Source organism: Bufo bufo, chromosome 2 (genome assembly GCF_905171765.1).
Source record: "Bufo bufo chromosome 2, aBufBuf1.1, whole genome shotgun sequence".
NCBI classification, from domain to species: domain Eukaryota; kingdom Metazoa; phylum Chordata; class Amphibia; order Anura; family Bufonidae; genus Bufo; species Bufo bufo.
Window position 1 is genome coordinate 225037255 of NC_053390.1, and position 25019 is coordinate 225062273.

The following is a 25019-nucleotide window of genomic DNA, read 5'->3' on the forward strand; positions in this document are numbered from 1 at the left end:
TGCAGGAACAGGACCTGTGGTGACGTCACTCCGGTCATCACATGATCCATCACATGACCCATCACCATGGTAAAAGATCATGTGATGGATCATGTGATGACCGGAGTGACGTCACCACAGGTCCTGTTCAGCAAAGAAGGAGACAGACGAGATGCCGGCATCGCGAGCAAGTGGATTAAGGTGAGTTACATTATTTTTTCTTTTTTTTTAACCCCTTCAGCGCTGTTTTACTATGCATTCTGTATTCAGAATGCTATTATTTTCCCTTATAACCATGTTATAAGGGAAAATAATAATGATCGGGTCTCCATTCCGATCGTCTCCTAGCAACCGTGCGTGAAAATCGCACTGCATCCGCACTTGCTTGCGGATGCTTGCGATTTTCACGCAACCCCATTCACTTCTATGGGGCCTGCGTTGTGTGAAAAACGCAGAATATAGAGCATGCTGCGATTTTCTTGCAACGCACAAGTGATGCGTGAAAATCACCGCTCATGTGAACAGCCCCATAGAAATGAATGGGTCGGTATTCAGTGCGGGTGCAATGCGTTCAACTCACGCATCGCATCCGCGCGGAAAACTCGCCCGTGTGAAAGGAGCCTAACTTTTCTAGGCACATTCACAGATGTGTCTGAATCAGGAGTTTGCGCATGCGATAGGGACAGAAATAGTTCCGGACGTGTCCACAGCAGAAGTGATGTCCCATCCCTAGCCCTGGCCTGAAACCCAGTAATGGATGGAATGTCAGCAGAAGCTGGATTTTCAGAAGAGAAGCGTGACGTCATCAGAATCCTTGGAGGCCAATCCACACAACTTTGGAACGGTAAGTATATTACAAGTTTTCTCCTACATGTGTGTTCTGTTTAATTAAAGTGGGTTTGCAAGGCCTGCTGAGTACTGGAAAACCTCTTTAACCCCTTGACGACATGCGATAACACCAGTCACAGACATTTAACCCCTCAGATGCCATGGCCAGCCCTTTGCTTAGATAAACAAATACTGTATAGAAAATCTATTAAAAAAATCAAAATGGCTAATTTTCAGTTTTCTTCATCACTTCATCCCCTATCCCCTAAAAAATATTGAGTAAAAAGTTATACGCACTCCAAAATGATATCAATAGATACTATAGATTGCACCGCAAACATTGAGCTCTCACACAGCTCCATAGATAGAAATGTAAAAAAGTTGTTGATGGAAAGAAAAAAAGATAATTTTTTTTTTCAATATTACAACACAAGAAAAACTGTATAAATGTGGTATCGATGTCATTTTTCGCTGCATAGAGAATGCCGTAAAAAATGAAACTCGTAAAATTATGGGCCAATTGCATCTTTTTTTTCCAATTCCACTCCATTTAGATTTTTTATTTTTACTCATCTTTCCCCTACATCATATGCAATATTAAAAGGTGCCATTAGAAAGTGCAACTTATCCCACACAAAAAAAAGCCTTCATACAGCCATGTGCATGGAGGAAAAAAAAAAAAAATGGAAAATTGCTGCGTCATGAAGGGGTTAATCACTATATATTGAGGATTTCTACTTTTTAATGCATTATTTCAATAAGAATCAAGTATTGTAGACCAGAATACCCTTTTATACTTTATTTGATAAAGGACAATCCCTTTTTGTTAGAAGGGTTCACTGTCCCTCCTTCATCACATGCTATCGTCCTATGTGGACCCTCAGCATGTGGACCCTTTAAATCCTTATGTTTCTAGAAATCTACAGCATCGCTTTTCCATGTAAAAATCGGAATATGCTAATCTATTGTAACCGCGAGGTTAACTCCTCATCACTCCTTGAGAGTAGACGTACCATCCTCTTGATGTTCATGTCGGCACCTGCTCGTTCACTGACAAGGGTTTTTAGAGCCTCCCAAAATTGTTGCTGCGAAATCTGTTTTGGGATCACGTCCGCATTATACAAATTTAACACGTGGAATAAATAACCACTGTGCTGAAGATAATATGATATTGACTTCTTGGGCTGTGTTAATTTCAATTGATCAACCCAGCATGGAGAACTCCTCCAGAATGTGACAGACCGCCGACCGTCGGTAGAAACGGCGCTTCCAAGTAATACTACTTTGTTAACTCAGAGGGGGGGGTTCTCTTTGGGACTAGATTTATCTGAATTCCTGGATAGATTATTGGATGCATGGCTTTACAATCTTCACAAATAATTCAGCAATGCTCTCCGTTTTCTCCCTGGCATCGTCTTGATTCATAGCACACATCCTACTCTATTATAATAAGGTTGTCTCATAGTTATGACTCATGATTATTCATTGCGCTGAGATACTTATGCTTGGTTACATAAAAGGTACAGATATCTGTGGAAAGATACCGTATGTTATCTATGGAGTTACATTTTACTGCTGATATGCTAGTCTGGTATCTGCCAGTGATTACACTTGCTAGGTAGCCGCAGCGGGGTGCCCAGCCAACACGGCGGGGGGCTCAGTACTGACACCATTTGTATGGCAGCATGTAGCAAATGAAACTCCAAGGGGTTACACTAAATCTAAGATAATAAAAGGCACGCGTATCATCATAAGTGCGCACGATGCCCACATGAATCATGATGCTAATTGGTAACACATCTCCTCACATAAGTATTTTGGAACGGGCTCCCATATATCCTCCCTAGGTTTGTAACCTGGATCGTCTATCCTTCTGTAATGTTATATTAGACTGTTATTTAAAGGGATTTTCCATGAGTATAAATATTGATGACCTATCTTCAGGATAGGCCATCAACATCAGGTTGGTGGTTGTCCTACTCCTGGCATCGGCACTATCAGTTCTTTGAAATGGCAGTGGCTCTCCAGTGAGGCCAGTGACATTGTGTTCATTGGTGACATGGCCCATGCGAGTCTGCGACAATCAATTGAAATGGCCTGGGCTGCAATACCAAGCACAGCCACTATATAGCGCATGGCACTGTGCTGTGAAGAGACAGCCAAGGTTAGGGCCCTTGCAAGAAGTTGATGGTCGGTGGACCCCCCACTGATCTGATATTGTGGATCAATCTTGAGCATGGGTCATCAATATTGTACTCTTGGAAAACCCCTTTAAATTCATGTTCATGTCCTTGCTGTGTTCATTGCTTTTGTACATTCAACAGAAAAACCAGCAACATTTTCATATTTTTATTTTCTCACTTTTCTGCGTTATACATTAGGCACAACTTATGTGACAATGTCCTACCCACAAATCTGCATAAGATCCGGAAAATGAACAGAGGAACAACTGTGTTTGGCAGCCAGGAGTTCACATGACAGACCCTTTATTTATGTGCCAGGAAATGGAAGGATTTGCATAGTCCTTGGTGGTGTTTAGGCCTCGACTTTTGTTTTTGCCAGGGATTTAGATAAAAAAAAAAAAAGACGTTCTCAAGTAAAAGGGCAGGCAGTAGTGACGGGTCATCTCCATCCGGAGGGAATGATTGGCGCATGTGCAGTAAGCCGGATTGGGGCAATTGCACACTGGCGCAAAATTAATAGTTTTTAGTTCGTGACGCCAATTGCAGCTTGCGCAGGAACTGTAACAGGGCCCTTTAAGATGTAATAGCTCACGTACCAGGTGAGGAATGCCAGAGGGGGTTAATGTCTCTGTGTATGTCAACGGTGTCTCCTACCTTGGTACGGCTGGACTCCTGGATCCTGGCTCACATGCAATAAAATGAGTGTTGTCAGTAGGAGTAACTGAGGAACTTGATGGTAATAATGAATGAGATCCAGACAGGAAATATAATCCAACTCGTCTTTACTTAATGAAGCTTGAATCCATACAAGTTACAGCATTAGGCCTCTTTCACACGGCCATTTTTTTTTTCCGTTTTGCGGGCCGTTTTTTGCGGTCCGTATACGGTCCGTATACGGAACCATTCATTTCAATGGTTCCGCAAAAAAAACGGAATGTGTTCCGTATGCATTCCGTTTCCGTATTTCCGTTTTTCCGTTCCGTTTAAAGATAGAACATGTCCTATATTTGGCAGCAAATCACGTTCCGTTGCTCCATTAAAGTCTATGGGTCCGCAAAAAAACGGAATGCATACGGAAATGCATCCGTATGTCTTCCGTATCCGTTCCGTTTTTTGCGGAACCATCTATTTAAAATGTTATGCCCAGCCCAATTTTTTCGATGAAATTACTGTATACTGTATTTGCCATACGGAAAAACGGAACGGAAACGGAAACACAACGGAAACAAAAAACGGAACAATGGATCCGTTTAAAACGGACCGCAAAACACTGAAAAAGCCATACTGTCGTCTGAAAGAGGCCTTAGTCTTTAGGTCCAAGCAGGTTTCTGGCAATATGTGGCAGGAATCAATATATCTATTCTGCTTCTTAACATATGCCTGGAGAATCTGGCAGGTATCTATCTTCTGCTCTGTCTGTAGTCTGCTTGGTATGGGCCTGACTAGCTGAAGGAGGTATTTGGCTTCTCCTGGCCTTTGGATTAACAACTCACAGTTCTGCTCGCAGGGAATGGCTTCCTGGAGATCTGTAGATCTGGAGGTGGCTGATTGCTTGTCAACCAGCTGAGGTAGATGACTCAGGCTGGGAGGAGTGATCCTGGGCCTCAGCCGAGGCTGGATCCTTGGTTGGGATCCCTGTAACTGAGAGCTCCTACCAACACAGCCTTCCCCAGAAGGGGGGCTGGTACACACTAACTAGAACTTTCCTTTCCTCCCCATGAGGCAGGATGTGGGAACATTCCACTCCTCCTCAAAGAGGGGGGAGCTAGATTGGAATGAACTATTCCAGTCTAGCAATACTAAACTGGCTATGGTCCGCTGAACATATTGCTGCCACCTGTTGGTGTACATCGAAATTACAGCAAAATGCCTAAAACAGGCCTGGATAATGCACATTATTGAGAGAGTGATGTAAACTTATACCAGATGACAATATACATACACTTAACATGATGCAGCGGGGAGACAGAAGTTTAGTGACATACTTCAGGATGTTACACATGTAGATACAGCTTACACAGGCAGGCAATGACTGGGAACAAACGGTTTGTTCCTGGTCATTGCCCATATGAATGGCTTCTTATCTGAATAGAATGGGGATCTACAGGACTACGTGACACGTGAAAGGTCTCATTGAGAAAAATACCTCTTCCCAGCCTAAAATGGCTGATAGCACAATAATTTGCTCAGAGCTATAGATATAGATTAAATACAATGTGATTTTTTCTAAAGTTTCATTTAGGCCTCTTTCACACTACTGTATGGCTATTTCAGTGTTTTGCGGTCCGTTTTTCACGGATCCGTTGTTCCGTTTTTTGTTTCCGTTGTGTTTCCGTTCCGTTTTTCCGTATGGCATATACAGTATACAGTAATTACATAGAAAAAATTGGGCTGGGCATAACCTTTTCAATAGATGGTTCCGCAAAAACGGAACGGATACGAGAGACATATGGATGCATTTCCGCATGTGTTCAGTATTTTTTGCGGACCCATTGACTTGAATGGAGCCACGGAAAGTGATTTGCGGGCAATAATAGGGCAAGTTCTATCTTTCAACGGAACAGAAAAACGGAAATACGGAAAAGGTATGTATACGGAGTACATTCCGTTTTTTTTGTGGAACCATTGAAATGAATGGTTCCGTATACGGACTGTATACGGAACACAAAAAAACGCCGCGCAAAACGAAAAAAAAAAAACGGTAGTGTAAAAGAGGCCTTAGAGGAAGTTCTCCCTGTATACTAGTGATTTATCTGCTAATGTGTTTTTAGAGGCAAGTTTGCATTAATCACTGCATTTCCATTCGTTTTGATTGGTACAGCTCTTGTTTCACCAACATATTCTATAGTGCTGTACATAAATTGTGGGACTTCGATAAATTAGGCTCTCAGTCCAAGCCTATGGGATGTCATTCTGCTTTCACACAGTCAGTGTTTGGTCAGTGCTTGATAAGTGATTTCCATCAGTGATTGTGAGCAGAAACCAGGTGCGGGTCAAAAACACAGAACATCATACCTTATGTCTGTACAGGGTGCTTTCCTGGTTTTGGCTCACAATCACTGATCGAAATTACTGATCAAACACTGTGAAAGTGGCCTTATCCTCATAGTCATACCCATAAAAAGCTGATGTCTGAAGAATCGAATTCAAATTTTAGAGAAACGAATCTCCAGTATCAGGTTTTGCACAAATTTGACTGCTCCATCTCCTGGAGAATTGATGGGAAGGAGACTTGGTTGTTTGAATTTAGCATTTCAGATTCAAATAGGACAAATATCCATCTGGAATATAGAATTTTATGCTGATTAAGGGCTTGTTCACACGACCGTGCTGTTTACAGATTGTTTATGTCTACAGATTGCGGATCCACAAAAAATGGATGCCACCCGTGTGCCTTCCGCAATTTGCGGAACGGAAAAGGAGGCCCATTATAGAAATGCCAAATATTTTCCGCAAAACCGACAAGAATTGGACAGGACTCATCATTTTTGCGGGGCCACGGGACAGAGCAACGGATGCGGACAGCACACAGAGTGCTGTCCGCATCTTTTGCGGACCCATTGAAATGAATGGTACCGTATACGGACCGTATGCGGAATGCAGAAAACGGTCCATATACGGAACGCAAAATACGCTTGTGTGAGCCCTAACAGTTTTTCTGTGCTATTTGTCACAAGCACAGAGGTTTTAATGCATTGAGCATATTGATGGCTTTGTGTAGCAGCAAGTGATGAGGGACAATGACTGCAGGGAACTCCGACCCCTTTCAGTTAACCCCCTCTACTCCTAAACAATGTGGTGCCCCTGAACATGTTCAATAGTATTGGGCAAAGTACAGCACTCGAAGTGGAATTCGGTCCAAACTTTAGGAAAACTTCGATTTGCAATGAATTCTCGCGCTTCGTGGTAACGAATTCGTTTTTTATAAAATGGTGGCTGCATGTGTTACAAAGTTACATAATGCTGTGCAGCCAGCCAATCCGTAGGTAGCCGTCCCCTGTGATGGCACAGCCCTATAAAAGCCTCGCAGTCTCCGCTATTGTCCTGTGAGCTGAGCATAGGGAGAGACGTGGCAAGCGCTCCTGCACTAGGGACAGTGTTGGTGAAAACATGTAATAGAAGGGCGAGAGTGCGGGGAGACTTATGCTGCATCAGTTTTATATATTTATTCCTACATCAGCCGTAAACTAAGATATGTAATTCAATACCAGTAAGATGGAAGCCTTTATTATTCCACTGCCAGCGTGCCAATCAGTACCTTCCAGACTGCACCCCTGAGGGGAGCCATGTCATAATGATGACCATCCTCATCTTTTGCTGGCTTTAAGTCTTCCAAATCATCCTTCAAAGTCTCCATGTCCTAGAAAAGTCAGCAAGATACAGAGAGAGGAGATGCTGGATGTTCCTGATGACATATTCTCATTGATATTAGATGATGTGGAAACGGAGGAAAAGCAGATGGCAGAAGAAGGGCTCTCACCCGTAGGACAGGAGAGCACTGGGGTTGGAGAAATGGGTATGCCAGAGCTGATTAATATCCTGTGTTTACTGTGAAATAACCTGCAGGAGATTGCAGGCAAGAACAGAAATAATATGGATATTGTCCCCCCACCTAACCAGTAGTGATGTGCAGCAGGGGCAATATTTGAATTTGAGATATTTTATTTTGCAAATATTTTGTAGAATATTTATCATATATTCGTGAATTTGCGAATTCGAGATTATATTCTTGATTGGGAAAATCGGCAATGTATTATTCGCATAATGCGCGCGAAATACCGGCGTGGGGTAGGCAACTTTTCTATTGGTTGCTAGGGATGCTGCTAAGCTGTGAAAAAGCCTTCTCATTGGCCCATAGGCTAGAAGAAGGGAGGGATGATTACCGGAAATGTACTGTGTTAAAAAAAAAACAAAAAAAAACGGAATATTCGTCATTACGAATATATGGCACTATATTCTAAATATTCACGAATTCTTGAAGTGGTGATATTCATGAAAAGAAATGCGCTTTTCGAATATTCGCGCTCAACACTACTAACCAGCCAAACCCCGGCCATTAAAAACGGGTACACAGGCCATTTAGGGGTTAGAAAAAAACCTCACCTTATCCACTTGCTCGCGGTGCAGCAGTCTCTTCATTGAGCAGGACCTGCGATCTGCATGGTGACGTAACCACATGGGAGCGCGCAGTGACTTCATCTCGCACCTTCGGCAGGTCCCGTTCTGTGAAGAGAGAAGAGCCTGCTGCAGCGCAAGCAAGTGGATAAGGTGAGGTTTTTTTTGGGCTGCGGGACACTATGGGGGCATTATATAAACCATAGGGGACATTATAAAGCTGGGGGCCCTAAAAAAAAATAGAAACACACTATGGGGGACATTATTTAAGATGTGGCCCTACATTGGGGGCATTATTAAAGCTAGGGGCGGTTAAAAAAAATGATATACACTGTGGGGGACATTTATTTAGCTGGGGGCCTACATGGGGGCATTATTAAAGCTGGGGGCAGAATTTTTTTTTTAATTCCTACAGTATGTGGGACATTATTTTAGCTGGGGGTCTACATGGGGGACATTATTTTAGCTGGAGGCCTACCGTCCTGTGGGTGTTCTTAGAAGGGTGGGTCAAATTTGTAAATTTTTCATGTCCGTTTTTAACGACCATGAAAAACGGATGCAAAACGGACATTAAAAACGCACACGCGGCCAGAAAATGGATGCACACACTGATGCAAAATGGCCATAAAAAACTGACAGTGTGTCAATTTTTTACGGACATTTTTTTGTCGTGTGCTTGAGGCCTAAGGCATAGTGGCCTGGGTATACCTGATTTATTGCGATTCGTGACAAATAAATTTGGAACAAATCGAATTTCTTGGCTAACTTCAGAGTAGTTGCTGAATCAGATTTTTTCAAAACTGCGCTCATCTCTAATGTTCAATAATTGCTCCTAAAGGACAATGGTTCTTGAAGGTTATTCTAAAATAAGGTTGCCTGTGGAGGAAGCATAACATCTATAAGCAGTCCTTATGACATCAACCGCTTGCTGCGGTTTGCTCTCCTGTATGGTAACGCAACCAAACAGAACTGAATGCATTTTGGAGCATTCCGTTCTGTTCAGTTACGTTTTGCCAATGAATGGGGACAAAACGGAAGCGTTACTTACACGCAAAATGGGGACAAAACGGTAGCTTTACTTACACTCAAAATTTTATCAAGGGATATATTAAAAAATTTGAGCACACCACATATTCACACTATGTTAGATTAGTGTGCAACCCCTTAAAACCCAATATACACTCACCTAAAGAATTATTAGGAACACCATACTAATACGGTGTTGGACCCCCTTTTGCCTTCAGAACTGCCTTAATTCTACGTGGCATTGATTCAACAAGGTGCTGATAGCATTCTTTAGAAATGTTGGCCCATATTGATAGGATAGCATCTTGCAGTTGATGGAGATTTGAGGGATGCACATCCAAGGAAAGAAGCTCCCGTTCCACCCAGGGCTGGGACAAGGTCCACCACCAACAGAGGCTGAGGTGCTCAAGTGCCCCCCCCCCCCCTTCCCCTTGCCTGCGCCCAGGGCCGGTGCAAGGATTTTTACCAACACAAGCGAACCTACATTTAGGTGCATCCCCCCTTCCCCCAGGTGAGTTGAAGCGGGAGGGGGCACCAAAATGTAGGTTCGCTTATGTTGGTAAAAAACCTTGCACTTCGTCCCATAAGACGCACCTAGGTTTTAGAGGAGGATAATAGGAAACAATATTTTTCATTCCACCTCAGGTCAGACCAGCCATCAGACCCCCAATGTTAATTAGACCTCAGCTCACAGGCACAGCCCCAATGCCTCAGATCAGGCCCCCATGTCAGCCATCAGCCCTCCATGTCATATTTCTCCCCGTCCATGGCACAGACAGACTACAGTCATTGTCTCCGGCCCATCATGTAACCCCATCCTCACCCATGTCACATTTCTCCCCCTCCATTTGATTACTCTGACATCTAAAGAAATATTTTTTTTTTTTTTAAAACCTGATGTTTCTCCAGATGATCTTATGCTAAAAGTAGTGGTAATAGAGTCTCAAAGGTCTATAGAAGCAGGTACACTATTTTTACAAACCTTTGAGACTCTATTAACACTACTATCAACATCAGGTCATTTAGAGAAACAGCATCTTTTTTTAATTATGTTTTTTTTTAGGTGTTAAAACATAACTTTCATTTGATTGCTGTAACACCTAAAGGAAAAATCTTTTTAAAAACCTGCTGTGTCTCTAGATGACCTTATGTTGACAGTAGTGTTAATAGAGCCTCAAAGGTCTGTAAAAATAGGGTAACTGCTTCTATAGACCTTTCAGACTCTATTACCACTGCTATCAACATAAGGTCATCTAGAGACACAGCAGGTTTTTAATTTGATTTCCTTTAGGTGTTCAAGCAATCAAATAAGTTATGTTTTAACACCTAAAGGGAAAAAAGAATTTTAAAAACTTGCTCTTTCTCTAGGTGACCTTATGTTTATAGTAGTGTTAATAGAGTCTCAAGGGTCTATAAAAGCAGCTACACTATTTTTACAGACCTTTGAGACTCTATTAACACTACTATCAGCATAAGGTCACCTAGAGAAACAGCAGGCTTTAAAAAATCCCTTTAGGTGTTAGGGTAGATTGCAATCAAATGAACGTTATGTGTTAAGATTAGGGTCAGAAGCAGACAAGCAGGGTTTCTTTAGCCTCTTGGCTATTAGTTTTTACATTCATAAAGCTCCACATTGAGCTTCCAGCAGCAGACAGATGCCAGGGCACTTCTGTGGTCACCTCACCTGGGCACATGGTCTTTGCTCAGCAGAGTCCTGCCATACATGCTGGGTAGACGCTAGAATGGATTTGTTAGAAGGAGGTCTGTGACGTCACTGGTCACATGCTCCTTCATGGTCACATGATCCACTGTGAGAATGCCTGCCTCCTGCTGTGTTCAGCTCCAGAGAGAAGGGGGTGTGAAAGGATGGACCAATGGCAGGGCAGCTAGCTGATACTGGCCAATCAGCAGCCTCCTGCTCCTATCTACAAGCGCAGCTTAGAGTGAACACTGGCTGGGGAGGGGAGGGGAGGGCGCCCGGCAGCAAGTAAGTGATAAAAAAAAGAAAAGAGGTTTGTTTTTCCGCCCACCCCAGCCTGCGCCCTGAGGCTGGAGCCTCCCCAGCCTCTGTGTCGGCCCGGCCCTGGTTCCACCACATCCCAAAGATGCTCTATTGGGTTGAGATCTGGTGACTGTGGGGGCCATTTTAGTACAGTGAACTCATTGTCATGTTCAAGAAACCAATTTGAAATTATTTGAGCTTTGTGACATGGTGCATTATCCTGCTGGAAGTAGCCATCAGAGGATGGATACATGTTCTCATTCTGTTTACGCCAAATTCGGACTCTACCATTTGAATGTCTCAACAGAAATCGAGACTCATCAGACCAGGCAACATTTTTCCAGTCTTCAACAGTCCAATTTTGGTGAGCTCGTGCAAATTGTAGCCTCTTTTTCCTATTTGTAGTGGAGATGAGTGGTACGCGGTGGGGTCTTTTGCTGTTGTAGCCCATCCGCCTCAAGGTTGTGCGTGTTGTGGCTTCACAAATGCTTTGCTGCATACCTCGGTTGTAACGAGTGGTTATTTCAGTCAACGTTGCTCTTCTATCAGCTTGAATCAGTCGGCCCATTCTCCTCTGACCTCTAGCTTCCACAAGGCATTTTTGCCCACAGGACTGCCGCATACTGGATGTTTTTCCCTTTTCACACCATTCTTTGTAAACCCTAGAAATGGTTGTGCGTGAAAATCCCAGTAAGGGCTCTTTCACACTTGCGTTGTTGTGTTCTGGCATAGAGTTCTGTCGTCGGGGCTCTATGCCGGAAGAATCCTGATCAGGATTATCCCAATGCATTCTGAATGGAGAGAAATCCGTTCAGGATGCATCAGGATGTCTTCAGTTCAGGACCGGAACGTTTTTTGGCCGGAGAAAATACCGCAGCATGCTGCGCTTTTTGCTCCGGTCAAAAATCCTGAACACTTGCCGCAAGGCCGGATCTGGAATTAATGCCCATTGAAAGGCATTAATTCGGATCCGGCCTTAAGCTAAACGTCGTTTCGGCGCATTACCGGATCCGACGTTTAGCTTTTTCTGAATGGTTACCATGGCTGCCAGGACGCTAAAGTCCTGTTTGCCATGGTAAAGTGTAGTGGGGAGCGGGGGAGCAGTATACTTACCATCCGTGCGGCTCCCGGGGCGCTTCAGAGTGACGTCAGGGCGCCCCACGCGCATGGATGACGTGATCGCATGCGGCGCTCTGACGTCATTCTGGAGCGCCCCGGGAGCCGCACGGACGGTAAGTATACTGCTCCCCCGCTCCCCACTACTACTATGGCAGCCAGGACTTTAATAGCGTCCTGGGTGCCATAGTAACACTGAACGCATTTTGAAGACGGATCCGTCTTCAAATGCTTTCTTGCGGTGTTACGGATCCGGCGGGCACCCGTGGCAAATAGAGTGCACGACGGATCCGGACAACGCAAGTCTGAAAGAGGCCTAACTGAGCAGATTGTGAAATACTCAGACCGGCCCGTCTGGCACCAACAACCATGCCACGCTCAAAATTGCTTAAATCACTTTTCTTTCCCATTCTGACATTCAGTTTGGAATTCAGGAGATTGTCTTGACCAGGACCACACCCCTAAATGCATTGAAGCAACTGCCATGTGATTGGTTGACTAGATAATTGCATTAATGAGAAATAGAACAGGTGTTCCTAATAATTCTTTAGGTGAGTGTAGATGCCGAATCAACTGCACTACATAATTCAATCACACACAAAACACGTATCGCATTAGTCAATTTTAATTCCTACAGTAAAACATTCTAATTTCATTGTTTCTCAATCTTTCTGACTTTTTCTGAAAATGTATAGAACATTAAATGTACAAAGTTGGACTCTCACAATTCAGTGCACACCACTGCCAAATTTTACAGATTGCTGAAATGTCAGAGCAATTTGCTGTTTTTCAAGTACAGATATTTAATGCGGATTCTGAAGTGGCAAAGAGCATCCAACTGTCTGCCAGCTAACGTATTTATCAATGATGAGTCCCAACATTTTCATTCATAGAAAAATCTGCTAACTCTGCCTTTCATGTTCCTCACATTAATTTCAAGTGTGAGTAAAACAATGTACCCTGTTGATCCAATGCATGAGAGGGTCCCTCTCCCTATTATCAACACATGTGTGGTCACTCTTCCTTAAAACGACTGAGGAATTAGACTTAATAGAAAATGCCTAATCTTGTCCGCAATTGCGGACAAGAATAGGACATGTTCTATTTTTTTCAGGGAACGGAATTGTGGACCCGGAAGTGCGGATCCGCAATTCCGGATCCGGACAGCACATCGTGCGGCCCTATAGAAATTAATGGGTCCGCAATTCCGTTCCGCAAAATGCGGAACACAATAGTGGACGTGTGAATGGACCCTTAATATGAGCGAACCAGCTGACACCGAACCAAAAGAGATAATAAGTTTTCCTAAAAATTCTAGAGTCTTATGAGGCGAGAGGGGGTTATGTACCAACTTTCATGTCAATTGGAGCAACTTTGGTTTGGCTCAAACTGATTTGGATCAGAACCAAACTTTTTTTTTAATTCAGCGAACCAGACCCGAAACGAATCTTGACTGGTTCGCTCATCTCTATTTGGGACCCTCCTATTTCGGGAGAATGGGGTTCCATTGACCTTGGTTTGGCACTCTAGAAAGGAGTATATGAGTTAGAGGTAGATGTCTATGCACAGGGCTCTCTCCATTGTAGTTTATAGTAGTTATGAAATGCTAAGCAGCTACCACAACACCCAATATCCACAATTGAGAGAGCCACACGAATGCCTGGTCACCTACTCTGTGGAGGCTTATTGTGGAAGAAAGGAACCCCCATCATCCCAATAGGTGGCTGTCCTGGTTAGAGAACCTTTACTTATCAGACATTTTTGACATATACTGTACTTGTGAAATGCCATAAATGTATCTGATGGTAATACCCCTTTAAGTTTTACACTGGGGCTACATGGCTACATATGTCATTCGGGATTGCAGTGTTACATTGTATGGAGTCACAGTGTGACATGTGACCTACATTGACTGTCACAAAAATCATAGGTCAAAACAGAACACAATGTGAGACTGTGAATTGCCTGCAACTTTTCAGCGATTTGGCTGTTTGTTTTTTTTACAGCTAAATTGAATCTCTAAAATAGTCACGCGACAGCAAATTGTTTTGGTGGCCATGTAGTGTCAGCTTAATTGCGTCCCTTAAGAGCGGTTCAGTAGGACAGTGTGACCCTTGAACCAGAAAAGGTTGTGAAACCCCAGAATTAGACTGAGATTGACTTTCCACAGTGAGATATGTATTTTATTTTTGGCTCAGCAAAGGCAGTGCAGATACCTTCTAATGTATCCTCTGCTGCTGACTGGTTCCTGAGTGTGGAGCCGTTACACAGGATACCGGTACATCCTTCCTGAGGTGTTGATTCCCCATGCTAAAGACATATTCCCGTAACATGTGCAGCCTGTGCAGATGAGTCCAATAGGAAAGGGAGCTTAACACCACCCTCAAAGAATATAGTAGTGTTCTATTACCCTATTAACACCTTAACACAAAACCATGCACATGTAAGTAGTTTGTATGAAAGAGATGTTTTCTCGTGAGCCTGCTTCATACACAGTAGGTGCAAGTTGCATAACCGTGACCATGAATGGGAATGACACCCATCCTGATCATTTCAACCTTCAGATGCCACTGTCAATAGTGGCCTTGGCATCTGAGGCATTGAACAGCGGGACCTGCGATCTGCGTGGTGACGTAACTACGTGGCAGCGCGCAGTGACGTCATCTCGCACCTTCGGCAGATCCCGTTCTGTGAAGAGAGAAGAGACTGCTGCAGCGCGAGCAAGTGGATAAGGTTAGGGTTTGTTGTTTTTTTGGGTTTTTTGGGCAGCGGGACACTATGGGAGCATTAGATAAACCATAGGGGGACATTAAAAAGCTAGGGGCCCTAAAAAAAAAAAAAAAAGAAACACACTATGGGCGACACAGAAATATTTTCCTAATTTTACATAAAACAATAAATTAATTATAAAAATCATTGGTGTTGCAGCATCCAAGAAATTCTGAGCTAATTAAATATAAAAATATTTTTTGTGCATGGTGAATGCTGTAATGGAAAAAAAACATCAAACATTAGTTTGTCCTCTCCAAAAATGTTAATAAAAAGTGATCAAAAAGTTGTATGTACCCCCAAATGGTACCAAAAAAACTACAGCTACAACGTAAACATTTTTGTCAAGTATTTTATTTTTTTCTTACTAGAAACTATATATATTTGGTACAAGGAGTTGAGAGGCAGGGACCCTTTCCCCCGGCTTGTGGCGACCAAGCGTTCATAGCGACGTCGCTTTTTGATCCTTCGATGTCGGCTCTTCCTATCATTGTGAAGCAAAATGGTATTAGCGTGATTGTACAGCAGAATAAGGTTGTCATGTCATTTATAACGCACTACTGTGTGGATGCTGTAAAACAAAACCCAAAACACCATGGCTGAATTGCGTTTTTACTTTCAATTTCACCCCACAAAGAAATGTTTCCATATTCCAATACAATATATGGTAAATTAAATGGTACTATTAAAAAATCCAAATTGTCCCACGAAAAATAAGCCCTCATATGGCTATGGCTCTTGGTAGGTGGGTAGCAAGAATGAAAATTGACCTGGTCCTTAAAGGGGTTGTGTCACTTGTGGGATTTATCATGTAGAGTAAGTTACTACAAGCCACTTACTAATGTATTGTGATTGTCCATATTGCTTCCTTTGCTGGCTGGATTTATTTTTCCATCACACTATACACTGCTCGTTTCCATGTTTATGACCAGCCTGCAATCCATTAGCAAAGGCCGCGCTTGCACACCATAGGAAAAAGCGTCGGCCTCTTCGGTGGCTAGTACCATGGGAGCCCACATAGGCTATAGCTTTTTTCTATAATGTGCAAGTACGGCCACCGCTGATGGAATGCAGGGTGGTCATAACCATGGAAATGAGCAGTGTATAATGTGATGGAAAAATGAATTTCACCCCAAAAAAAAATTGTAGGTAGCAGGTGCAATGACAGTGAGCTGCGATAGTGCCGCCCCCATCATTGTACCCCTCAGATGCCGCGTTCATACATGATCGTGGCATCTGAGTGTAAAAAAAGTTTGAAGTTATGATAAAAAAAAACATTACATCAAACTTACCGCGTCCATTTGCGGCACGAGATAACGTCATCATGCCGGCCGGCGTGATGATGTAATCTCGCGCCGCACAGGATTTCAGCCGAGATCTTCAAGCAAGATGGAGTCTGGCGGCCCTTCGTGCGCTAATGGAGGCGGTAAGTTTGAATTTCAGGATTAATCGATTCGCTGACATGAAGCACGAGGAAATTCGGCTTCTAGACGAATCAAATAATTCCTGAAATTCGGATCAAATTCCACTTCGTGGGATTCGATTCGCTCATCTCTAATCACAATACATTAGTAAGTTCCCTGTATTAATTTTCTCTACTTAATCAATGCTATTTGTCAAAGTGACACAACCCCTTTAAGGGGTTGATTTACATGTTAAGGACTGAACTTATGAATTATTTGGTTCACAATTACTGATGAGTTGTTAAAGAGACAAAAGCGGGTGCCCTGTGATGGGATATGTGAGGGGACCCATAAACGTGTTTGTGCATGGTGACCCTCTTTTGTTGGTGTCTGGCCCGTCTACAAGATAAGTGTAAACTGTCCAAATACACCTATTATTTTTGCAGTTAGAAAATAGGTATAATGTTACTATAATGAATAACGTAAAAACCTTCTCATAGAGCTGATATAATAGCACATTATCTTTTGAGGCTACCCAGCCGGCCGTTAACTCTGGGAGTAGGCTTTTGTTTTCTTAATTCTCATTTGCTTCCCCTTGACAGGAGAGTGTTGCCCTGTCTCTGTTGGAATTGCTGTGTGTTCTCCTCGTCTCCCCTCCTTGGTTGGCCAAGGAACTATGTACTCTGCAGCCAGCGTTGTCAGCTGGAAATTTTTGGAGCAATTTTTCCACAAGGCCTTCTGGTATTGCACCATTTTGCTCGTCCTGTCCATCACAGGAATAAGAGACGAGAAGTTCTCTTTGTTGCGGGGGTCGAGAAGGGTGAACATCCAGTAATCGTTGTTGGCCAAAATGCGTGCAACGCGAGGGTGACGGGAAAGGCAGCCTAACATAAAGTTAGCCATGTGTGCCAGAGTCCCAACAGACAAGACTTCGCTGTCCTCATCAGGAGGATGGCTCTCAATCTCCTAATCCTCTGCCTCCTCTTCTACCCTTCCACACTGAACAGATGGAATCAAACATCCATGGGTACTACCCTCTGTAGCGGAGCCAACCGTCTCCTGCTCCTCCTCCTCATCATCCAATTCACGCTGAGAAGGCGAAAGGAGGGTGGTCTGGCTATCACCCTGTGAACTTTATTCCCCCATTTCCACCTCTTCCACATGAAAGCGTCCGCCTTAGGCTACTTTCACACTAACGTTCGGGGCTCCGCTTGTGAGTTCCGTTTGAAGGGGCTCACAAGCGGCCCCGAACGGATCCGTCCAGCCCTAATGCATTCTGAATGGATGCGGATCCGCTCAGAATGCATCAGTCTGGCTCCGTTTGTCCTCCGCTCCGCTCAGCAGGCGGACCCCTGAACGCAGCTTGCAGCGTTCAGGTGTCCGCCTGGCCGTGCGGAGGCAAACGGATCCGTCCAGACCTACAATGTAAGTCAATGGGGACGGATCCGTTTGAAGATGACACAGTATGGCTCAATTTTCAAACGGATCCGTCTCCCATTGACTTTCAATGTAAAGTCAAAACGGATCCGTTTGCATTATCATGAACAAAAAAAAAAAAAAAAAAAATATATATATTTTTTTTTTTTTTTTGTTCATGGTAATGCAAACAGATCCGTTCTGAACGGATCTAAACGTTTGCATTATAGGTGCGGATCCGTCTGGGCACATACCAGACGGATCCGACCTAAACGCAGGTGTGAAAGTAGCCTTAATTGTGAGCAGCGAGCATTTGAGTAGACACAGAAGTGGGATGGTTACGCTGATAATTGATATCCATGCCCACTCGTCACTTGTGAATAGCGGAAGCTGACTGGAAAGGCGACGACCATGTTGCAGCTGTTATTCCACTACTGCCCTCTGTTGCTCACAAAACCTGGTGAACATTTGGAACGTGGAGTTCCAGTGCGTGCTCCCGTCGCACAACAGTCGATGAGCTGGCAATTGCAAGTGCTGCTGCAGCGTTGCCAGACCATCGGAAGCTATCAATTACTTGCGGAAATGGGCACACATGCGGCGCAACTTTACCTGTAGCTCAGGCAAATTGGGGTAGGTTTTGAGAAACCGCTGAACCACTAGGTTGAACACGTGGGCTAAGCATGGTATGTGTGTGAGCTTGCCGAGCTCCAAAGCCGCCACCAAGTTACGGCCATTCTCAGACAGAACCATGTCTGGTTCTAGGTTGAGTGGCTAGAGCCACAGCTCAGTCTGGTCTCCTATCGCCTGCAACAGCTCTGTGGCGGTGTGCTGTTTGTCACCTAAGCAGATCAGTTTAAGCACAGCCTGTTGCTGCTAGCCAACTGCAGCTACTGACTGGTGCTTCAAGATGATAATTCAGAGTTGGAAGTGAAGGAGGAGAAGGGGGGTTGCAGCCACTAACGTAGTTGGTGGCGGAAACCCTGATGGAAGTAGGGCCCTCAATCCTTGGCGTCGGTAGCATCTGTGCCATCCCAGGGTACGACTCGCTCCCTGCCTCCACAATGTTCACCCAGTGTGCCATCAGGGAAATGTAGCGTCCCTGACCAAAAGCACTAGTCCATGTGTCAGTCGTTAAGTGGACCTTCCCAATAACTGCGTTGGTCAGAGCACGGGTGATGTTACGGGACACATGCTGGTGTAAGGCTGGGAGTGCACACCGTGAAAAATATTGGTGGCAGGGGACAGAGTACCGAGGGACAGCCGCTGCCATCAGGCTGCGGAGAGCCTCAGTGTCCACAAGCCTAAATGGCAACATTTCCAGGGCCAGCAATTTGGAAAGGTGCGCATTTAGTGCTATGGTCTGTGGGTGGGTGATTTACGCTTTCGTTCAAAGGCCTAGGGTATAGACATCTGTATGCTGCGCTGGGACACCAAAGTGGATGTGCTAGCTGATGGTGCTTGCAGGTCGGGGTGCATGGTGGGAGGCATCCAGGCCTGCGTCTTGGACAGGAGATTGGCCAGCATGTAACACAGGTGAAGAGGAGACAGTGGTGTGACCCGCAGACACTGGTTGTGGACTCAGGTGTTCGGCCTACCTATTAGGGTGCTTTGATGCCATGTGGCTGATCATGCTGGTGGTGGTGAGGTTGCTAGTGTTCACACCCCTGCTCATTTTGGTACTGCACAGGTTGCAAATGACAATTCTTTTATCGTCCGCACTTTCCTCAAAAAAGTGCCAGACTACAGAACACCTACACCTTGCCAAGGGAGATTGCCACAAGGGGGTGCTCTGGGGAACAGTTGTGTGCCTGTTTGGTGTGGCCCACCTTCTCCCTTTTGCCACCCCACTGCCTCTTCCAGCCTGTTGCAGTGCTGCGGATCCCTCTGTACTGCTGTCCTCGCTCGGCTTGCCACCTTCCCAGGTTGGGTCAGTGACTTCATCGTCCAGCACCTCCTCTTCCACTTCCTCACTATGGTCATCCTCCTGACATGTTGACCTAACAAAAATCTCAGTTATTGACAACTGTGTCTCATCCTCATCCTGAACCTCTTGAGACACTAATTGCGGTTGACTTATTGGCAACAGTGTCTCCTCATCATCATCCACCTTGTGAAACACTAATTGCCGTTCTCCACCGTCATCATCTTCTGACTGTGGATGCTCCAGAGTTTGGGAATCAGGGCACAAGATCTCATGTCCCTCTTCAAGTGGGCTTAACGAGAGGCCCAAATTAACAAATGGCAATGAAAACAGCTCCTCCGAATATCCGATTGTGGGATCACTTGTTTGCCAAGACTCTCCATGGTGGGTGGAAGGAGTATCAGGGTGAGGATTCTGTTGACCATACTCTTGGATACTGAGACTGGACTTTGTGGAAGACAGGGTGGTGCTTAACTGACTGGAAGCATTATCTGCTGCAATCCAACCGACCACCTACTCGCACTGGTCTGACTTCGAGAGTGGTGTCCTGCACCGCCCTGCAAACTGGGACATTAAGCTAGGTATCGTGGATGAGTGTGTTTCTTGTGCTCTGGCAGCAGGCACAGTTTCACCGCGCCCAGGGCCACAGCCTCTGTATGCATCATCAGCAGCACGGCCACTTCCCCGTCCCTTACTGCTCGCCTTGCTCATATTAATTGGTATATATGCTTGCAAGTATGTCACACGTACAGTAGCGCAGGTTTTGTAAGTGTATGCGCAAATAAAGTAACATAGTAACATAGTAACATAGTACATAAGGCCGAAAAAAGACATTTGTCCATCCAGTTCGGCCTGTCATCCTTCAAGTTGATCCAGAGGAAGGCAAAAAAAAACCTGTGAGGTAGAAGCCAATTTTCCTCACTTTAGGGGAATAAAAAATTCCTTCCCGACTCCAATCAGGCAATCAGAATAACTCCCTGGATCAACGACCCCTCTCTAGTAGCCATAGCCTGTAATATTATTACGCTCCAAAAATACATCCAGGCCCCTCTTGAATTCCTTTATTGTACTCACCATCACCACCTCCTCAGGCAGAGAGTTCCATAGTCTCACTGCTCTTACTGTAAAGAATCCTCTTCTATGTTTGTGTACAAACCTTCTTTCCTCCAGATGCAGAGGATGTCCCCTCGTCACAGTCACAGTCCTGGGGATAAATAGATGATGGGATAGATCTCTGTACTGCCCCCTGATATATTTATACATAGTAATTAGATCTCCCCTCAGTCGTCTTTTTTCTAACGTGAATAACCCTAATTTTGATAATCTTTCAGGGTACTGTAGTTGCCCCATTCCAGTTATTACTTTAGTTGCCCTCCTCTGGACCCTCTCCTACTCTGCTATGTCTGCCTTGTTCACAGGAGCCCAGAACTGTACACAGTACTCCATGTGTGGTCTGACTAGCGATTTGTAAAGTGGTAGGACTATGTTCTCATCACGGGCATCTATACCCCTTTTGATGCAACCCATTATCTTATTGGCCTTGGCAGCAGCTGCCTGACACTGTTTTTTGCAGCTTAGTTTGCTGTTTACACACATGTTAGACAGGAGATGTAGCGCAGATAATGTCGCTGTTTGCAGCGGCCAAACAATTGCAAGCTATTTAGCGCAGGTTGCTCTCAAAATATATATTGCATAGGCGGTGCTGGGCTCCTTCACAAGGGGGCGTGACTGGGCACCAGGAAGGTTAGTACAGCCCCCTTGGGCACCTTACAAGGCTCATTTACATATCTCTAAAATAATTTTACAGCCCTATAGGACAGGTATATTGCGGACATGCTAGCGGCGATCTAGTCGTGCATGTCTGCAATTCTATAACCGAAAACGAGGTTACAGAATCCCTTTAAAAGGACTTTTGGGTCTCTAACAAGTTTTAGCAATTTAGCGCAGGTTGCGCTAAAAATATATATATTTCTCCCACACACAATAGTCCTTTAAAGGGTCTATAACAAGTATAAAAACTAAAATATTGCTATATCAATCTCTACACTATCTCTCCCTTCTGCTCTCCGGCTCTAACTTACTAATACTGAGCTGAACACGTGTCATCGGGTGCTACATAGCACCCAATGACACGTTCCGGTCAGCCAATCACTGTAATACCAGCAGCCAACATGGCTACGGCATTACAGTGAAGGGCAGTACCTACCTGCATATTTATTGGCTGCGTAACAGCCAACAAACGTGCGGGGATGAGACTCACATGTGGTACTCGGTCGAACACCACGATGTGCCGAGCATCGCGATGCCCATGCCGAACTAGTATGCTTGCCCAACACTAGTATTCACATACGCGTATCTCATGTTTCCTGTATTACATGATTCTCAATAAACAGATTTATGATAAGAAAATATTTATAATGTATTCTACTGGTGACTTCCCAGTGGTATACTAACAAACATGAACATGATATGTGACAATAATAGGGTCCCCCCATGTTTTTTGCTTACAAAACAAGCAGGACAACACTTGGGGTTCAGTCTGCATTCCAATTACTAGTAGAAATAAAATTATTACCAACACTTTATAGTTTCCTTGTGATATTCATAATGATTGATAATACCTATATCTATGGGAAATGCTACGACAATGATTATTTTTACAGTACGTTGTAAGTGGAAAAGCAAGTTATATATAAATGTACACATTAGGTAGAAGGATCACAAGCATGACATATTAAATGTAATTGGGTCCTTCTTGTCAGTCCCATGGAGTCTTGGAATATAAGACTGTCTGACTTCTTTTGTTTTCATTGCCTGTAAAATAACAGTGGAGTAATTGGAGGGAATTCACTACTGAGCAGAAAATAGGTCATTACTTGTATGTCAGTACATAGCAGAACAAGGTGTGAACAGGACAAGTGGAAATGCATTGGGTTTATTATCTTTGGTTCCATTTATAAAGTATGTGGCAGGATATCAAGCATTGTATCAATATATCTGTCAGTACCTTGTAAATCCAGACAGTCTTTAGTTATCAGGCATTAAACATTTTTTTTTAACCTTTCTCTCTATTTTCTTATTTAGATATCCACATTATAAGAAACCTTGGGAAGAGCCTTATAAATTAAGTTATTCATAGAATTTCAGTTCCGTTTTCCGTTTTACTAGTCTGGGGTGATTTAATAATATTTCTCTGCTTATATACAGACAGACCAAACAACGAGAATAAACTGAGATTAGACGGGTATAACATCAAAAATAAATCCTTTATTGAATAAATAACATATATAGACGAGAACGTGAGACAACAGATAAAAAAATGGCTACATCTGAGGAGGCATATCAGCACAAGTGAAACATAAAGGGGAGGGATGGAGTACAAGAACGGAGGCAGAGAAAGAGAGTACAATGCCTCACTAAATTCTGCATGTACTTCTGTAACCACAATTGCTCAGTATATGGGGGCAAAAGAAAAACTAAAAATACTAAGGTGCAAGTGCAAATGATAAAACACCACATCAAATAAAAACATTTTTGGGGGGGTGTTGTCCGTGATTGGACGTGGCCAGCTGGCAATCTGACCTTGAAGAGAATAGATGTATTCATGGTTTTATATATTTAACACATTCTTTGATCATGTTCTCTTGTTTCATGTATTGATTAGAGGATTCATGTTTCATCATTCTTCACCAATACTATAATCTTTGTTTTCACTTAATCATGCATCACAGTATATATTATATATTATGCAACACCTTTATAACTTATCACCTTATGGCAGGATCATACTGTATGTAGTAAGATTTTTGTTATTGTTTTTGCTATTTAACTTTTTGTTTTCCCAATGCAATATCAGTATGTATTGAGTATGCACGTGTTGTTGAGTATTTCTATTGTGAAAGATTCCCATGTTGGTGGACGTATCTGCTTTATTAACAGAATGTTGCATTCAATGACCTACTTTGGCTGAAGGACCTTCTTGAAGGAGTGGTTAACTATCTGTGACGCGTCGGGGCACGTGATTGGCCGTCACGTGTCCGGCGCGTCATGTGGGCGGAGAGGGGTGTGCGGCCTAATGACTGGCCATCGGGCGGCCGCGCCCACCTCCCTGCCTCCTATTGGGCGCTGCCGGATGCGTGATTGGCCGTCACGGCTCTGACGCGTCATGTGGGTGGGGCGAGGTGTGCGGCTGGCTAACTGGCCATTGGCTGGTTGCATCACTTCATCCGCCCCTAACTTCCCTCCTCCCATATTCCTGCTTTCAATGGGGCGTTCTTAGATTAACTAAAATATGTGACACAGGTGTGAAAGGTCCTTTATAAGAAGCGCATTTACAAGGAGAGCCTCACCCCCAGAGGAAGGCATCCACCGAAATGCGCGTCGGGGTTACGTGGCTCTCCTGAGGTGTATATCCCCATACTATGGGTATGTAGATATGTAATGCTCTTGTGGATTTTTGGGGATGTGTTTACTGGCTCTGGTGCTTAGCTATACCCACTTGGGTTATCCATAGGTGGATGTTGCCGTGCACCTGAGCCATATCTTTATGTATATGGAGTTCTAAGTTGTCACCACAGTTTCCATTGTGATATTGGACCATTGATGTTGTGACTCTCTATGCATGTTCCCATACATCTTTTGGAACTATTACACATCCATACGTTGCGGTGTAGTCCGTAACCATTTATTGATGTGGTGTTTTATCATTTGCACTTGCACCTTAGTATTTTTTATTTTTTTTTGCCCCCATATACTGAGCAATTGTGGTTACAGAAGTAGATGCAGAATTTAGTGAGGCATTGTACTCTCTTTCTCTGCCTCCGTTCTTGTACTCCATCCCTCCCCTTTATGTTTCACTTGTGCTGATATGACTCCTCAGATGTAGCCATTTTTTTTATCTGTTGTCTCACGTTCTCATCTATATATGTTATTTATTCAATAAAGGATTTATTTTTGATGATATACCCGTCTAATCTCAGTTTATTCTCGTTGTTTGGTGTATCTATGTACACTGAGTAGGTTTTTATTTACTTTTTTCCGGGTCTATTTAACATAGCATATCTAATTACCGTTTATGTGTATGTCTATGTTTTGTGTAACCTACTTGTAATAATTATATACAGACAGTAACAGTTTGGCTTTTGTGCACTATACATTTTTATTGAAATATTTTTTCAACAATTCTCAGTGCTGAAAATCTACACAGAGCATTAAAGAAATGTAAAAAAAAAAAAAGAGGTAACAAGTTAATGCAAAAATAA

The 25019-nt window shown here is 43.7% G+C and overlaps 1 protein-coding gene across 1 annotated transcript in view; it reads left to right on the forward strand.

The window, feature by feature from the left end:
• TMEM132C (transmembrane protein 132C) overlaps positions 1–25019 on the forward strand; it is an 808013-nt gene that overhangs the window by 13002 nt on the left and 769992 nt on the right. The gene's annotated exons all lie outside the window — the stretch shown is intronic.